This window comes from Myotis nattereri (genome assembly GCF_964212035.1).
Source record: "Myotis nattereri genome assembly, chromosome: 6".
Lineage (NCBI taxonomy): Eukaryota > Metazoa > Chordata > Mammalia > Chiroptera > Vespertilionidae > Myotis > Myotis nattereri.
Genome location: NC_138081.1, coordinates 26,299,306 through 26,318,773, shown reverse-complemented (window position 1 = coordinate 26,318,773; position 19,468 = coordinate 26,299,306).

The window sequence follows — 19,468 nt, the reverse complement described above, 5'->3', positions numbered from 1 at the left end:
TTCATTGAAACTTTGTCCCACCTTGAATATACTCTCCTAACCCTCTAGACCAGTTGTTCTCAACCTTCCTAATGCTGCAAACTTTTAATACAGTTCCTCATGTTGTGGTGACCCCCAACCATAAAATTATTTTCGTTGCTACTTCATAACTGTAATTTTGCTACTGTTATGAATTGTAATGTAAATATCTGATATGCAGGATGTATTTTCATTGTTACAAATTGAACATAATTAAAGCATAGTGATTAATCACAAAAACAATATGTAATTATATATGTGTTTTCCGATGGTCTTAGGCGACCCCTTTGAAAGGGTCGTTCGACCCCCCAAAGAGGCTGCGACCCATAGGTTGAGAACCGCTGCTCTAGACTCAGGGCTGAGAGCAGGGTGGTGTCTTTCTCACTCCCCATGACTATTTTCAGATCAGTTCTCTTCCATCCTCAGATCACACATCCAGCTTCCAAATGCACATGTAGGGTTTTTTGGGGTAATTATTTTGTTTTTTAAATTGAATTTATTGGGATGACATTGGTAGGTTTTGTACAGGCACAACAAACTCAATTGCTCCTAACTCCCATCCCACTGTCTAATCTACTCCATGTCCTGTGCTCACTGTCTCACAGAAATATACCCAGAGTTTGCCATTGCTAAGAAAAAAAACTTGGGCATGATACTTGGCCCCTCTCTACCTGACCTGATTCATTCAAGTCAAATTCTGTTAATTCTACCATAAATATATCTTCAATCTGTTTGCTGCTCTCCAAACCTCTACATATAATATCGGTTCTAGTCAGCATCATCTTTTTCATGAACTGTGGCCATAGCCTCCCTCACTATTAGACTTGGTGCCTCCCAATTTATTTTTCTACATGGTGACAACCATGTGCAAGGTATTTTTTTTCTTGTAGCATCTATATTGCTTAACAGAAACTGAACCTCAGGAAAAAAAACAAAAAATTCTCATATTAACACATTGCATGTTAGACCCAGATATTCTGACTCCTTATTAGGGTTCCACCCACATCCAGATGCCTTTTCTTCAGGTCTAAAGAAGAAACAGTACAGAATTAAGACATAACCACAGGCCAAAATTATAGAAGGTGCTCAGCTTTTAGACCCTAGCTGTAACAATGTTCAGCTGTTTGAAGAACAAATTCTGAGTCATAATAATGGCATTTAGATGCCATCAGTCCATGGTGCTGTGACCTTTGAGAACTATAACTTCATTGTGTATAACTTGTTTCTGCTTTCCAACATCTCATTTTATTTATCAGCATGCATCATGCTCATTTTTAAAGGACTTTAATTTTCAGATTGCCATAAATAAAGAAAGTAAGCTCAATTCTTTGGGCAGAGTTATAACAATTAGTTGCCCATGAAGCCAAGTAAAAAGAAATTACAATCCATGAAAGAACATAGTAAATATCTTAACTATTCTTGACTATTTTTTCCCAGCTTGGAACTATTTCACAATACAACAAACATTAAGCAAAATAAAAATATATATGTTGGCCCACATACAGGGACCTGCCCACCTTTGTAAGAGCAGATGGCTACTGATCAAATTTTAAGGTCAGTGAAAAGTAATCTCAAGTTTCACTTGATTTAAGCCGAAGAGAATAAACAAAACAATGGAATAAGAAGGAAATTCTGAGATATGCTGGTTTGGGGAGGGCTTTACTGAGATGAATTGGAAGGGCAGAGAATGAGAGAGACTAGTTTTTGCTTGTCCAAGGTTTTATTCATTCCTAGCATAACTCTAGTTCATTGTAACATGAGCTGTATTTAGTCATTGTTCTATCAAAGTGTGTTGTCTGATTAGCCTGTTTTTGTTTTCGTTGTTGTTTTTAATATATATATATAATTTGTATTGATTTCAGAGAGGAAGGGAGAGGGAGAGAGGGAGTAAACATCATTGATGAGAGAGAAGCATCGATCTGCTACCTCCTGCACACCCCACACTGGGGATCGAGCCTGAAACTAAGCCATGTGCCCTGACTGGGAATCGAGCCATGACCTCCTAGTTCATGGGTTGATGCTCATCCACTGAGCCACACCAACCAGGCAGTTTAGGCTGTTTTTAATGCTCCCTTCCCTTTAAAATTTAGGAAATATATGGGGTCCATGTTGGATCTTTATTGGAGATTAACAATTTAATATGGCAGTGGGCTATATTCTAAAGCTATTGCAAGAGTTCTGATGACTGAAAATTCAAGATGTGGGTATAGGGGCCTCAGATGTTTCATGGATGGTAATAGCCCTGGTTGAGCCTTCCTCAGGTTGTTAGACATGTCAATAACCAAGAGCCTATGGATAGAAAATCATTTTGGAAACCCATCCTCATTTTGAAAAAATGTGCCATATGTTCATACCTATGACCTGTTTCATATATTTAGTGCCTGAGGTAAAACATTTTTCAGGTATACTGTGGGCAACTATGAACACTTTTCTGAAGATAGAATGTAAAACTAGCTTTTTGTTCTCGAGAAACTCTTGTTGGTAGTTAATAATATGGGGATTTTTCATAAAGTTTTCCAATCTGGTCATCCATGTGTTGGTATATTCCTCCCCAAACATTAGTTTACTATCATGGAGACACAATCTAAATACTGTTTGAGGTTGAAGCTTAGCGTAACATACAATGTTATCTGTCAACAATTTAGAGCCAAGGAAACCAATTACAAAATTGCCTCTTCATGTTTATTACTCTGGCACCTATGTATGTTTCAAGAGAAAATTAGAGGAAACATAATAATAGCTTTAAAATCCTATATAATAAAAGGCTAATATGCAAATTGACCAAACGGCAGAACAACTGATCACTATGATGTGCACTGACCTCCAGGGGGCAGATCCTCAATGCAGGAGCTGCCCCCTGGTGGTCAGTGTGCTCCCACAAGGGGAGCACTGTTCAGCCAGAAGCTGGGCTCATGGCTGGTGAGTGCAGCAATGGTGGTGGGAGCCTCTCAGGGAGCAGGCCTAAGCTGGCAGTTGGACATCCCCCAAGAGCTCCCAGACTGCAAGAGGGCACAGGCTGGGCTGAGGGACTCCCCCTTCTGAGTGCACGAATTTTGTGCAATGGGCCTCTAGTATCTTTATTGTGTACAAAAATGTAAAATAATTAGTATATTTAATAGCTTAAAAAAGCAATTTTGACCAGGAGGATTGAAGGGTAATTTTGCTTAAATATAGTTTTCATCAAAGACTGAAAAATGCTATTGATACTTAATTATGCTCATTAGAAGTTATTTTGATTGATTAGTTATCTTCATTTCAAAATATGATATATGTTGGATATACTGTTCCTTTAGAAGTTTGAGGTTAAACAAGAAAAGATGACATATTACCCATCATGTTTTAAGACAGATTTTATTTATTTTAATGTTGAAACATACTAATATTTACATCAAAATAAATCAAGATCTCAGCAAAGTAGGAATGGAAGGAACTTCCTCAGCCTGATAAAGTACATCTACAAAAAAATCTATACTAACATCATACTTAATAGTGCTTTCCCACTATGATCACAAACAAGGTAAGGATGTTTCTCTCACTGCTATTCAACATCCTACTAAAAGTCCATCATACTATAGGTCTTCACAAAGGAGCAAAAATAATTCAATGAAGAAAGGCTAGCCTTTTCAACTAGTGGTGCTGGAACAACTGGACATCTACAAAAGACAAGGAAATCAAAAGTATGCCAACTAGGAAAGAAGAAATAAAACTGTCTTTGTTCATATATGACATGATTGTCTATATAGAAAATCAACAAAATTATTTCTGGAACTAATAAGGAATTATAGCAAGATTGCAGCATCAAGGTTAATATACAAAAGGTAATTACATCCTTATGGGCTTGCATCAATAATTGGAATTTGAAATTGAAAACACAATGCCATTTATATTAGCACCAAAAAAGAAAAGAAACATAGGTATAAATATATCATAATATGTCTAAGATCTATATTAGAAAACAACAAAACTGTGCTGAACAAATTAAAAGATTTAAATGAATGGGGAGATAATCCATGTACATTCACAGGAAGATTCAATATTGTTAAGATGTTTGTTTTCCCAAAGTTGATGTGTAAATTCAGCCCAACCCCAACAAAAATCCTAGCACGTTATTTTGTGGATATTGACAAACTGGCCCCAATATTTTTATGAAAAGACCAAAGGCCAAGAATAGCCAATAGAATATGAATGAGAAAAACAAAGTCAGAGGACTGACAAAATGAAACTTTAAGACGTACAACAAAACCACAGTAATCAAGACAGTGGGGTATTGGTGAACGAATAGACAAATAGGTTAAGTGGAACAGAATAGGAACTCCAGAAATTGACCCATACAAATATAATCAACTGATCCTGACAAAGCAGCAAATATAATTTAATGAAGAAAGGATAGTCTTTTCAACAAGTGATGCTGGAACAACTGGACAGCTACTTAAAGAAAAAGATTCTAGATACAGACTTTCACAAAAATTAATTCAAAATGGATCATAGATGCAACCTATAAAACTCCCAGAAGATAACATAGCAGAACATCTAGACAGCTGTGACTTTGGCAGTGACTTTTTAGATATAATTCCAAGGCACGATTCATGAAAAAACAATTTGAGAAGTTGGACCTTATTAAAATGAAAAACTTCTGCTTTGTGAAGATTTTCAAGAGAATGAAGAAACAAGCCACCAACTCAGAGAAAATCCTTGCAAAGCACATATGTGATAAAGAGATGGTATCCAAAATACAAAGAAGTCTTGAAATTCAACAATGATAAAACAAGCAATCTAATTTAAATTTGAGCAAAAGATCTGAATAGACTTCTCACCAAAGAAATTAAGCAAATGAGATTCTCAACATCACTTGTCATTTAGTAAATTAAAACAGCAATGAGATGCCACTATACACGTATCAGAAGGACCAACATCTAAAACACTGATAACACCACATATTGGTGAGAATGTGAAGCAATAGGAAATCATTCATTGGTGGCGGGGAAAAAGTTTGTTAGTTTCTTGTAAAACTAAACATTTTCTTATCATATGATCAGCAATTGTTCTCCTTAGTATTTACGCCCCCCCCCCCAAAAAAAGAAAATTCATGTCACAAAAACCTGCACTTTGATATCTATAGCAGCTTTATTTATAATTTGCCAAAGTTGGAAGCAATCAGGAAGTCCTTCAGTAAGAGAGTGAATGAATGAACTGCACATCCAGACAATAGAATATTATTCAGTGATTTAAAAAATGAGCTGTCAAGCCACAAAAAGACATGGGAGGACTTTAAATGCATATTGCTAAGTAAGAGAAGTCAATCTAAAAAGACTACATACTGTGTGATTCCAACTATATGACATTCTAGAAAAGAAAAACCTATGGTGACCGTAAAAGAATCAATAATTTCTAGGGGCTCAAGGGAATGGAGGGAGGGAGGGATGAACAGGTGGAGTACAAAGGATTTTTAAGACAGTGAAACTCATCGGTATTGTATGGTAATGGTGGTAGACACATGTCAATCATTATAAATTAGTGAAAACACATAGAATGTACAACCCTGATGAACTCTAATGTAAATTATGGACTTTAGTTAGTAATGAGTTATCAATAGTGCATCTGTCGTAACAAATGCAACACATTAACGTGAAATGTTAATAGAGGAAACTATGTGTGTAGAGGGGGCAGAGAATGGGGTGGATGGAAAAACCTATACTTTTCTTTAAACTTGAAAAGCAAGAGTGTGAAATTAGTCTCCATTTGAAGATGCATTATATACATATATATGCCCTCTGGTGGTCAGTGTACGTCATAGCAACTGGTCGACCTGTCGACTGTCTGCCCTGTGGTGGTCAGTGCATGTCATAGCGGGTGGTTATTAGCATATTATGCTTTGAATAGTTGAATGGATGACTGGATGACTGGACACTTAGCATATTAGGCTTTTATTATATAGGATTAGAGGCCCAGTGCACAAAAATTTGTGCACTCGGGAGGGTCCCTCAGCCCAGCCTGTGCCCTCTTGCAATATGGGACCCCTCGGGGAATGACCACCTGCTGGCTTAGGCCCATTCCCCTGGGGATTGGGCCTAAGCTGGCAGTCAGACATCCCTCTGGCAGCCCAGGAGCCCTCGGGGATGTCCACTTGCAAGTGGGGAGCAGGTCTAGCTGCAATCGGACATCCTTAGCGCTGCTGAGGAGGTGGGAGAGGCTCCCACCACCACCGCTGTACTGGCAGCCATCAACCAGGCTTGTGGCTGAGCAGAGCTACCCCTGTGGGAGCACACTGACCACCAGGGGGTAGCTCCTGCATTGAGCGTCTGCCCCCTGGTGGTCAGTGTGTGCCATAGTGACCAGTGATTCCTAGTCGCTCTGCTGTTAGGGTCAATTTGCATATTACCCTTTTATTATATAGGATAGAGGCCTGGTGCATGGGTGGGGCCGGCTGGTTTGCCCTGAAGGGTGTCCCGGATGGGGGGGGGGGGTCCTGCTGGGGTGCCTGGCCAGCCTGGGTGAGGGGCTGATGGCTGTTTGCAGGCTGGCGAAGCCCCCCAGCGGGGACCCTTACCCCATGAGGGTGTGGCCAGCCTGGGTGAGGGGCTGATGTCTGTTTGCAGGCTGGCCGCAGCCTCTTCAGGGTGGGGTCCCCGCTGGGATGCTTGGCCAGCCTGGGTGAGTGACTGATGGCTGTTTGCAGGCTGGCCACAGCCCCTTCAGGGTGGAGGTCCCCACTAGGGTGCCTGGCCAGCCTAGGTGAGGGACTGATGGCTGTTTGCAGGCTGGCGAAGCCCCCCATTGGGGACCCTTACCCCATGAGGGTGTGGCCAGCCTGGGTGAGGGGCTGATGGCTGTTTTCAGGTTGACCATAGCCCCTTCAGGGTGGGGGTCCCCCCTGCGGTGCCTGGCCAGCCTGGGTGAGGGGCTGATGGCTGTTTGCAGGCTGGCCACAGCCCCCAGCCACCCAAGCTCCCAGTGGAGGCTGGCTGGAAGCAGGTATCTGGGATTTATTTAGCTTCTATAATTGAAACTTTATTGCCTTTTCCGGAGGCCACAGCCAGCCAGAGAAGGCGGGAAGCTTGGCTTCCTACATCACTGGGGCAACCAAGGCTCCTATTTGCTCCACCTCCATGGCTCCCGGCGCCATCATGGTTGGGTTAATTTGCATTTAGTTGCTCTGATTGGCTGGTGGGCATGGCTTAAGGCGTAGCGAAGGTAGGGTCATTTGTCATCTTTGTCTTTTATTAGTGTAAATAATATTATGTATTGTTTCTTTAAAAAATAACTTTATTGATATACCAGGGGCCCAGTGCATGAATTCATGCACCTGAAAGGAACTGTGGGCCATAGGTACAGGGGTGGGTCTCGGCCCATCCTCCACACCCCAACCCAGCCCCTCCTGCTGCAGCCTCCTGTCCCCTTGTCTGCCAGCAGCCCTGCTCCCGCTGCTGCCACTCCCACGCACTGAAGGTACCAGCCCCACTCACACCCGCTGATGGCGTGGAGCAATTGGGGCCAGTGCCAGCAGTAGGTGCGAGAGGTGGCTGCTGCCCCAATTGCCCCTCAGGAGCAGGGGGAGGTGGAGAAGCCTTCAGGGACAATCAGGGTCAGCAGCCGCTGCTTGCTCTCTCTGATGGCACTGAGCGATCAGGGCCAGCACCGGGTACCAGCAGCGGGTGTGAGCAGTGGCCCCAGCACCGGCTGTGGGTGTAAGCAGGGCCAGCATTAGCAGTGGGTGCAACCGGCGGCTCCAGAGCCGGCAGCAGGTGCGAGCGGGGCCAGAGCCAGCAGCAGCGCTGGGCAGGACCGTAGCACACAGGAGCAAAGAATTTTTAGTAACCACCAGAGGCTTGCCCTGATGACAGCGACCGGTGCCCTACCTTGAGCTGGTGCCCTCACTGACCTGCTCCACCAACCCACTATGGCCGACACCCGCCATGTTCCGCGCACGCCCCCTGGTGGTCAGCGCACATCATAGTGACCAGTTGTTTGGTTGTTCTGCCGTTTGGTCTGTTTGCATATTAGCCTTTTATTATATAGAATAATTGATATACAAAGAACTGCACATATTTAATGTGTACAATTTGGTGAGTTTAGACCAACAATTTTCAACTGCTGTGCTGTGGGACACTGGTGTGCTGGAAGAATTTTTAGAGCATGCAATACCTGAATATTTAGTCATGGCACTGACCTCTTTCCCCTTAGATTGTCAAATAAAAAAGTGACAGCAGCCAACACAACAATAGCTGTCTGGTGTGAATGAATCACATTTATAATTATTTTTTTCATCAGATTGGCAAAAAATATATTTTTGGGTGGGCTGCAGAATTAGAGTAATCAGTTTATGTGTGCCATGAGATGAAAAAGGTCGAAAATCACTGGTTTAGACATATGCAAACACCGTGATATGATCATCACAATCAAGGTAAATGACATATTCAACACCTCCCAGAGTTTCCTTGGTTCTTCCCTCCCCGCTCCCCACTGTTTCTGTGGCAAGAAAATTTGGTGTGAAATCTACCCTCAAGTTTTGAAGGGCACGTATTGTGTTGTTAACTATTATAGGCACTTCGTTGTACAGCATATCTTTAGAACTTATTCATATAGTATAACTGAAACTTTATACCCATTGAGCAACTCCCCATTTAATATCCAAAATATATCAGAAATTCCTACAACTCCATAGCCAAAACAAAAACTAGTAACTTTGAAAGGCAGCCTATGGAATAGGAAAAAATATTTGCAAAATATCTGATATACATTGTTTCTCAAACCTTTAAATGTTCTTGCTCTGTGGGATTTATTTATTTTTAGCTTTGACTGAAAAGGAAAAAAAGTTATGTCATCCCACATTGCAGTAAACTCACAAAAGTAGCAGAGAATTGCTACCTAATTCAATCTTGCTTTCCTGTATGATTTAATATCAAGATATAATAGTAATGATATCTTCAGTATTTAATTTTAACAAAAGGAAGATAGGAGTTTGAAGTGATTATGATTGGTAGAGTAATGCGACAATTTGGGTCCAGTTCTGGTTCAACTAAATTGCCATTTCAAATCAATTTTGTGGTTTTCTTTTAATTGAGTTTGACTCACCACATGCAGTTTTCACCGTATGTGCTTTGCGATGAACCAGAATAAATTCCAAAAGGAGCCAGCACATCTCAGATGGTATAGTTCAAGTTCAGTTGAAACATAACACAATAGAAACTTTCCCCTTCTCATTCCTAAATGGGTTTTGTATAATTAGCCAACTGTTTTGACATTGTATTTTAACTTTTCCATTATTTTTATGAAGCTAAAAAATCCAAATAATCAGCTTTCATGTGTCTGCCCTACCTTCTTGAAATTTTCTTAATCATTCTTAGATTTCTCTGGTAATTTTCTTTTTGAAACCAAGAACAGCATTTCTAGAATATGTTTGTTAGCAATTGAGTCAGAGAATGTAAGAAGAGTTTTAATCTAAATATTATGGTTTATTTTATTGATTATCAAAAATTAATAACAAATTTATAACATGGTTTAACACAGAGTTTTCCCCTCTTAATATAGGACACTTGCTCTAGTCTCTACATAGTAAATGTATGATTTTTATAAATTATACATTTTTGGTTGTTCTTTGAAGAATGTCCTGTAGTATTTTATCAGCATATTTACTCATCAGTTTACTCACACTCAAGTGAAAGAATTCCTAGGTGTCATATGTCATGGATAGATTTAAAGAAGGTGAAAAATCTCAGAAATCATGGCTGATATAACTTGTTAGGAGAATCACCCTATACACAAGCAAAATAGTCTTATAGAATCAACTTGTTTAGGCAAGCCTGTTACACAAATGTGAACCTTTGATTCAAAAATCATTGTCACTTTTTAAGTTAACTTAATTTTCTTCATGTAAAAGTTGAAAAAATTTATGACATTTGAAATTAAAAACTGAACGTGTTCATGTGGATGGAACTGTGATCCTCCTAGTGTATCTTTAAACTATGAAGAATCTCCCACATTGGAAAAGAGGCCACTTTTAAAATTCACACTTCCATGTGAGTTGTGCTCTCATGATAATAAGAATACTATAAATTTCTATTCTTATAACATTGAATATGTATGCATATATAGCTTATACTAACCCCCATGTGTGAATATATTCCATTTTAAATGAATTTTAAATACATGTTGAAAGGATTGGCAATGTTCAGGAACAATTACACTTGAGCTTTGAATAAGTTCAAAATGCCAGACTGTATGACTCAAGTCTAAGCTTACGTGTTCGGGACATCCACTGGGTGGCAGAAGCGTATCAGAAACGCTCACAAGTAGACCCCCAGCCCTGGGAGAGTGCTGGCTGTGCCAAGGCAATGCTACTGAGGAGAACATTTGCTAGCCAGCTCTTCTCCTCCGCGGTGCTGTGTGCAAGCCCTGAGCTGCCTTGCTCCCCACCTGGTATCCCTTGTGGCTAAAAAGTCACATTTGCAGATGCCTGGTGGAGTGAAACACCCCTTCTGACTGGTGAACAGGGTTTTCTCTCCGAGAAGCCCAGTTGCCTGTGTGGGAAAGAAATACTGAGTTCTGAGACATAATAGTCCTGATGAGTTAAAAGACCCAGAGCCAATGGGGGGCGGAGGGGGGCTGTTTTATTGCTATTAACTGCACAATTTAGGTTATTGGATTTTACTCAGCCATTTAAGGAAGGACTGAGAAACAAAAGGTTGATGATTTGCTTGTAATACTTTAAAATAGGAGGGGGAAAAGAGACAAGGAAATATTTAGCTTTTATGAGAACAAAGAGGCTTAATTCATTTCTTTCTCTCTTTGAAAATAGTCTTTACAGGTAAGATGATAAACCACAGTAGAGTAATGGTTTGTATCCTTGGCATCAGGGAACGGTGTGTGATTGTTTTGGAACAGGGGTTGCTGCCAAGCTTTTGGTTAACTCGAGGTAACTTGTTTACAAGTCAGAGTAGATAAAAGAAGTGGCAGCCTCTGAAGCAGGGCTTCTCACACTCTCTCCGTGTGGGAATCCCCGAGGGTCTTGCTGAAATGCAGATTCTGAATCAGTAGATATGCCCATCTTTAAGCTATTGTTCAACTCCAAACCTGCCCTTCCAAGCTCTGTGTTCCTGGGGCTGGACTCAGCAAACCACCGTTATGCTTTGCCAGCTGGCTCTGTACTAGACTTTACCAGTAGGGGGTGGTAGAGGGAGAGCGCAAAGCCCAAGGGGGGAGATGGCACCAGTCCAATTGTTGCTCCTGTGGGCATCACCCAGGCAATGTTTCTTCAAACCTCTATCAACAGTTCCTTTATGTTTCAGCAATTTCCAGTTTGTAGCTTTGAACAGTCTTAGGGTGAACTTCATTATACCCGTAGGAGTCCCCAGCACTGGAAAGACAGCCTCTTTCCTTTATTCCTCTAACTCTACAAGTGGTAGCTACTTTCTGCAGTTTCTATCTTCATAATATATTATAGTTTTATTTTTACTCTTTTAATTACCTAGGTAATAAGTTTATACCTAGTTAACAATTCTTTATGTGAAACTAGAGGCCCGGTGCATGAAATGAAATTCATGAATGGGTAGGGTCCCTAGGCCTGGCCCCAATCAGGGCCGATCAGGGCCTTCCTTCCCCCGCTGCCAGCTGCTGGCCAGGCCTTCCTTCTTTCCACTTCGCCCCCTGGTGGTCAGTGCACATCAATGCAAGTGGTCGAACTCCTGGTTGGTCGAATTCCTGAGGGGACAATTTGCATATTAGCCTTTTATTATATAGGATTTTCATTTTCCAATAACTGATATGGTTTTTGTCTCTTTCCTGGACTGATGCAGTAGGTCTGGGATGGGGCCTGAGAGTCTGTGTTTCTGACAAGCTTCCAGATGATGCCAACTGCTGGTCCATAGACCACAGTTTCAGTAGCAAATAGCTATAGAAGTGAGTCTCAACATTTGGCAGCACAGTCAAATCACCTGGGAGTGATGAGATGCCACCCCAAGTGACTCTGATTTAGTTAGTTTGAGGTGTGGCCTAAGCATTGGCTTTTTAAAAAATATTTTAAAAAATATGTTTTTATTGATTTCAGAGAGAAGGGAGAGGGAGGGAAAGAAAGACATCAATGATGAAAATCATCAATCGGCTGACTCTTGCATGCCCCCTAGTGGGGATCAAGCCCACAACTTGGGCATATGCCCTGACCAAGAATCAAACCATGATCTCCTGATTCATGGATCAATGTTCAACCATTGAGCAACACTGTCTGGGCAGCATTGGCTTTTTAAAATTCTTCTTAAGTGATTCTTATATGCCTCTAGAATTGACGATCTCTGTTCAAGACCACTGGTTCTCAGCTAAGGGGCAATTTTGCCCACCCACCCCCCTTTGAGGGATATTTGGCAATGTCTGGAGACATTTTTGATTGTCACAACTTAAGGGAGTGCTATTGGCATCTAATGGGGAGAGGCCCGGTATGCCACAAAGCATCCAATAACTCACAGAAAGTCCCCACAACAAAAAATTATTTCACCCAAAATATCAATAGTGTTGATGTTGAAAAAACCTGATCCAGAAGATGTGGCAAGGTCAACCCAATTCATCTCTTTGTTTCCTCATTCATTTATTCATTCAAATGTTTTTGAGAGCTAAGGAAGAAATGTAAGGAAGGGACATAATAAGATTTGTACTTCAGAATGGTCATTCTGGAATGAGTGGGGCTCATGAATGGGGAGGAAAAAAACACTATTGACAGGAGGCTATCGCACTAGTCCAGGTGAATGAAGGTACTGGCTCTAGGATGGAGGTGAAAAGTCATATTCTACAGACGTTTCTGAAATAGACTCACAATCTGGCTAACCAGTTGGCTGAGGCCAATGAGAAAAAAAGAGAATCCCAAGATAACACTAGATTTTCCAGATCATGCTTCCAGGTATAAAGATAACTTTTTAACATCAACTAAAAAACTGCAGACATTCATGTGCATCCTGGTAAGTACAGTTTTAATATCTATTGATAGAAAAAAATCAAAACAATTGGCAAGCTTGCTCCCGGGAGCCACCTTTGTTCTGTTTTACTTTTGATTTTTTTTCTCTCTCTCTCCTGTTGGGGAGGGGTGTGTGTGTGTGTGTGTGTGTGTGTGTGTGTGTGTGTCCCTGCCTTTCTGAGATTGATCTCTTTTTTATTGAAATTTTTGAGCTATGGTACACTCTCCAGCGAGGTTTATTTAAAATATTGATTCCTCCCACAGATAGCTACTCAGGTCTGTGTGTGATTTTCACTCATTTCTTTCTTGAGCAACATAATTTTTATTATTTGTGGTCCTCTTATATGGCCAACCATCCTGCCTTTTTTAAAAAAATCACTGGGCACCAATGACAGAAAGAATTTGAAGAAAAAAAATAGTACATGTTCATTGTAAATACTTACAACATGTAGGAAAGTTGAAGAAGAAAATAAGACTTATTCATAATAGAGTTCTCTCACATTGTTAGAATCTTGGTATATTTCAAGTATGCCTTTGGTTCATGCCTAGACTAATTCATAAAGTTAGGAGATGGCTTCCCACTAAATTATTATTCTCCTTATTTGTTTTTTTTCTCTTAACATTTGATTATGAGAATTTCTCCACATGATTAAACATTTGTTAAAAATAAACATTTAATGACTGTATATTATTCTAATAAAGGGATTCATAATAATTTTTGACTATGTTCTTTTGATGGACCTTTTAAATTTACTTTCATAAATAATGCTACACTGAGAACCTTGCACATAAATCTTTGTGCAAGTTCTGATTCCGTAGGATAGATTCTTCAAAGGAGATTTACTGGGTTAAAGCATATTTATCTTTGAAGATCATTCAGACTGTTAAATTACGTTTCAAAAATTTTGAGCATATTTATAGAAAGTTAGAATGTATTGTGATGCTCTTGATGTTTCTTAATTATAACAGGAGTTTCTTCTGACCTACACTGAACATTTTTTTTTAATGAGAAGGATTAATCCAAAAAAATAAATCCATGCTGAGAAAGCCATGGGGAAAAATGTTAACACTAGTAGATTAATATGCAGCCTGGTAAGTGGATGTAGCATATTCTTATATTTTTTATAGTCATGAAGGAGATCATTGATACAGATACTTTTTTACTCAATTTTTTAAAAAATATTTTTTTTATTGATTTCAGAGAGGGAGAGAGATATTGAAACATCAATGATGAGAGAGAATGCCTCCTGCATGCCCCCCACAGGGGATCAAACCTGCAACCTGGGCCTGTGCCCTTGGCTGAAATTGAAGCCAAGATCCTTCAGTCCACAGTCAGATGCTCTATCCACTGAGCCAAACCAGCTAGGGCTTGATACAAATAATGTTTAAGAACCAGAGTTCATTAGCTCAGTGGTCCTACAATAGGTTTGCAATATGGTTTTGTGTAGCAAGGAATTTTACTGAGTAAGGAATAATCAGATAGTTAAAATCAACCTATACATTTCTTGGGAAGCCTTTCTATATCAAAACTTGAGTGAGGCTAACAAGGGTCTGGATCTAGTTTATTTAATCCGACACACAGCAATGCATCTGGAAGAAGTCTTCATGCTGTGCCATGTTCTGCACGCCCGTGTGACCACAGAGGCGCTTTCTCATCAGAAGCTTGTGCTGGACAAACTTCGAACCATTTATTCATGGATCTGGCATCCAGGGCTCTTCTCTCTGCACATGTTTTGTAATAATAGAACAATAGAAACATGGCACTGATCTTTCTTTGTACCTTTGTTTGTAATTTACTTTTTCCCCCTGGGAACGTTTGCTCCAAAATTATTTTTTCTTATTATGGAAAAACCATGCATGTAAAAGAAGATGAAATCTTATTTTTAAATGAAATTTACTACCACCCCCAACAGAAACAAGGATCTTGTTTACCCTTTCCCACTTAACGTTTTTCTTTTTTTTTTTCCTTTCTTCCTTTAGGATTCCATCACAATTCTCATTGATTCCTACAATTGTAGTCAAGTTTTGATGGTAACCAATACTAAGGCTTTCTGGGGTGTTTCTTTAATCTGGGAACACAGACTTTTTGTGTGTGACCCCAATCAACAGTTGCTTATTTGGCATGCCTAGAACTGTAATTTGAAGGCACCAGGGCTTTTAGAAATCCTCCCAAAATACTTACAATGGAAACTTACCACTTAGAAAACAGCAATCCTAAAAACCCACGCCTGACACATCATCTCCCAAAACAACAGCAAAGTTATGCAGCATTGAAGACATTTTTCTAGGAGGTTCTAGAATTCAGTATTTCGCCTTGTTAAACTCTCAGAATATTTTTTACCATATCTTTCTTATGGCACCTAACCTTTTCTTAGGGTACTGGATTTATTTATAATTAAGGCTTTCTCTCCCAATTCTAGGCACCATCTGCTATATACCTGCACCCAGCCTCCCACATAGTATGAACCCAATTAATACAATAATTGGGTACTTAAATTCTTTCAATTCTTTCTTAAATTAATACAATAATTGGGTACTTAAATTCTTTCAATTCTTTCTTAAATTTTCACTTTGAGGTCTGGAGGTAGTCACTCAGCTCACAGGCCCTGTGGAGTGGCCACTCTAGATCAGCAGTGTGAAGTTAATTGGCATAAAGAAGGAAATGGATAAATTAATACAGCAATAGTAAAACATTCAGTCCATGGTGAGGAAGAATATCAGCAGAATTGCAGATTTTATTTTTATAAAATTATGGTATTCTTGATGTCTAGATCTCACATACCATGAATACTTGTTTGGGTTGAGGATGATGTCATTGGTGGTGGCACGGTGTGAAGTTTCTTCCTTGCTTTTTCTCATTACCACATTATTTACAAAAGCATAAAATCTTTCTTAGTACCCTCCCATGGTTTTTACCATGTGTGCATTACTGTGACCCTTCTTTATAAACTGTAACTTTCTGTTATTTGATATTGTTATTGTCTGTGAAAACGTAATTATCTTCCATGACAAAAATCTCCCATTTTCTTTCTTTTTGTCAGGCCTAACATACCAGGCTGTGCTCCTGTTTCCAAGTCTTCCCACCTGGGAACCCCTGGATATGAGCGTTGCAGGAAATGCAGAGGGCAGAGATGTTAACCCACGAGAATCACAGGAGAGACAGTGTGGTGCCGTGGAAAGAGCACTTCCCTTGTGGTCAGGCAGCCTCTGGTAAGTTATTTCACTTCCCAGGCCTCCGTTACGTCACCTATACAACAGTGATAGGAGAACACCTTTCATGTGCAAGACCTGAAGGTCCCTGACCTGGTCACAGAGCGTACAAGCCAGGGGTGTTTCCATCCTCCTGCCTTAGGAGCCAAAGCCTTTGAGCTTCTCTGGCGGCACTTCACTCAGCATGTTACCCTCACCTCCTGGACTGCTGAGTCCTTCAAGGGCAGGGACTGCCTCTTCTTCACTTTCCATCTCTGCCCAGTTCAGTTCCGGGCAGAGACTGGAGTCTGTGAGTGGCAGTTACACTGAGCTGCATCAGTTGTGCAAAGGAATCCACAATCATGTCAGGAATTTGTAGAAGAGTTGAGAAATTTGGAAAGAAGCAGCATAGAGCAAGAACAGCCTGGTCCTGGTCCACCTCGTCACCTATCTCTAGATAGTTCAGGGCTTGGTCAATACCCATTGAGTGAATGACAGGAATAAGAACCTTTGTGACTGAGCTGCACAGGAAAGGCATGTGGAATTGGGATTAGGTGACCTAGCTGAGGGCTCGGCAGGTACTGGACATTGGATATATAGTCACTGAATCAATGAAAAAGTGATTCAACGAACAGAAGACACAACAAAGTCACAGATGGTAGTTAAGTAAATCAGATTATTTGCAAGGTAATGTATGTGATGGAAAGTGGTAACCATTTGTATGTCACCTGTGTGTGGGTTTGAGAGAGAGAGAGAGAGAGAGAGAGAGAGAGAAGGAGAAGGAGAAGGAAGCAGTAAGGGCAGGCAAGGAGAGGGAAACAGTGTTCAGATGAACCACTGAGGAACTGAGTGATTTATCAAGCTTAGTGTCCTTGTTGATATCATTGTAATTAGCTAGTTATTAAGAATAGAAAAGGAGCAATGGGAAGGCCAGACATAGACATGTCATTTGGGCACTTTCACCAGGAAGCTGCAGTTTTACACTCCCCAGGGCACCACCGGCCCATTCCCTGCAAAACACTGGGGGAAGGGGTCCAACAAAAGGGAGACAGACACATGTGCAGTAAAGTTGGGGTGACCTAGAGAAGGTGCTCCTCAATCAAACCTGAGAACAGAGATCAGTGGCCAGAGTGGGTGTGGCCACTGCAAGCCTGCAAAAATATGGGAATATATAATGCCCTAAACCAGCGGTTCTCAACCTGTGGGTCGCGACCCCTTTGGGGGTCAAACGACCCTTTCACAGGGGTCGCCTAAAACCATCATAAAACACATATATAATTACATATTGTTTTTGTGATTAATCACAATGCTTTAATTATGTTCAATTTGTAACAATGAAATTGGGGGTCACCACAACATGAGGAACTGTATTAAAGGGTCGCGGCATTAGGAAGGTTGAGAACCATTGCCCTAAACAAAGGAGTTTGCTCTCTTGCATTTGCCAGTATGGCCATGGCCATGCAGACCCCACATGCAATGGACTAATAGACGCAGCAGGAAACACAAGCTAAGCGAGCTGATGGAGGACTGGACTGTGCAGACATGGGAGGGACACTGGCTCGGACTGTAGCCCTAGTAAAGCCACACTACATATCTCCCTTGGCAGGACTGAGGGAAATGGAACTTTGGAAACTCTGAGATATAATTCCACACAAATAAATATCACTGGTTCTCTCAGGCAAGTCTCAGAAAATTCTGTTTCTTGGGCTGTCACAAGAATTCCACTCGCAGGAGCAGCAGGAGGGGATGAGGGCCTCTCCCCAGCGGTGACACTGTCATTGCTCTTCAACATTAACTTACATTCCTGAGGGAGGCTGGTGGTCTTGGAGACAAAGGGAAAACTCTCACTTGACTCACGTAGCTGAGATACAAAGCTGTCTGATCCTGGTGCACAGAGGAAGAGATGGCACCTCATTCAGGCTAATTACCTCTTTCTAGTTCACCTGTTCACGGACCAGATTGTTCATCAGCATAAGCCAAGAAACTTCATTTGCTGTTTTAAGCAATGAAAGGAACACAGCTTTCATTTTGCAGCTGAGGTGTGTGAGTCACCCTTAGGCACTCCCATTATTTCTCGGGCCTAAGCCTGGGGTTATCAAATTCGGCAAATGGAGTGGAGGGATTCTCATGAGGACTGCATCTCAAAGGGGTGGATGCTGCTTTCTTTCCAAGAGAAAGACACCCCTGACCTTTGCTGTTGCTGTCAGTGATCTTAGGAACGGCAGGGGCCCAGGCAAGGATGCCAGCCCCCAGCACCGCTACAGACGAGCCACTGACACTTCACCAGCCTCATTCTATGGCCACTAACTCCCACTCAGTGCTAAGTGGCTTCATTCTCATGCACAGCATATTTATCAAAGGACTTGGAGGTTAGAATATTTTATTACTATTTCAAGAGCACATGTGTTTAGGGAGGTGGCGGTATGTGGGTGTGTAGGAGGGTGTTTGGGAAGGTCTGTGGAGGTTCTCACAGTTCAGCCATTCACCGGTGATGTGGGGAACTCACTGCCAATCCCAAGTCTTGGTTCTTCATTTGGATTGTGACTTTGCTCCTACTGAGCCACAGGGCTGTTCTTGAGATCAGTGAGAACGGAGGTGAGTGGGCTGCATGCATGCACAAAGGTGTATATTTTATATTGTGCATATCTGGAGGGAAAGGGAAAGAGGAATAGGGGAAAGGAAGCCTCTCTGGCCATTGTCAGGAGTTTGGCTCATTGTGGGAAATGGTGGGGGAGCCTTGTTTATAGGCTTCTCAATAGGCAGCACTAAATGAGAGAGAAGACAAAGAATGGCTTATCAGAATGAGCTGCTTTTTCTTGCCCTCTCCAGGCCCCTGCTGTCAAACCTCCTGCTCCCTTTTGGCTGCGCACAGGGATGTGTCAGCTGGAATGCTTTCTGAAATCATGAAGTCTAACCCCCATGCTGTTGTTTCACAGTATTGTAAACACTGCACCATTTCTGTTAGCCTCGTCACATAAACTGAATGAGGCAGACCTAACGCTCAAGGGAGAGAAGAGAAGTGGTAAGAATTCTTATGGAGAAGGGAAGAAGAAAGTGGCACAAGCTATCCAAAATTGTTTTTAAGTCAAGTCCAGATATGAAGTGTTGCTGGAGAAATCAGTAGGTCCAGTTTCCCTGACACTCGTGGGAGTGGGGTACCTACAATATCTTTAGAAAATGAATGTTCTAATACTCGCACAGGAGAGTGAATGTTTTTTATTGGCGTGGAATTATATTTCTTGGGTTGCAAATTCCCATTTTCCTTAAGCCAGTCCTGGAAAATATGCAGCTGGGGCTCCAGCAGAGGCAAAAGTAGGGCCAGTG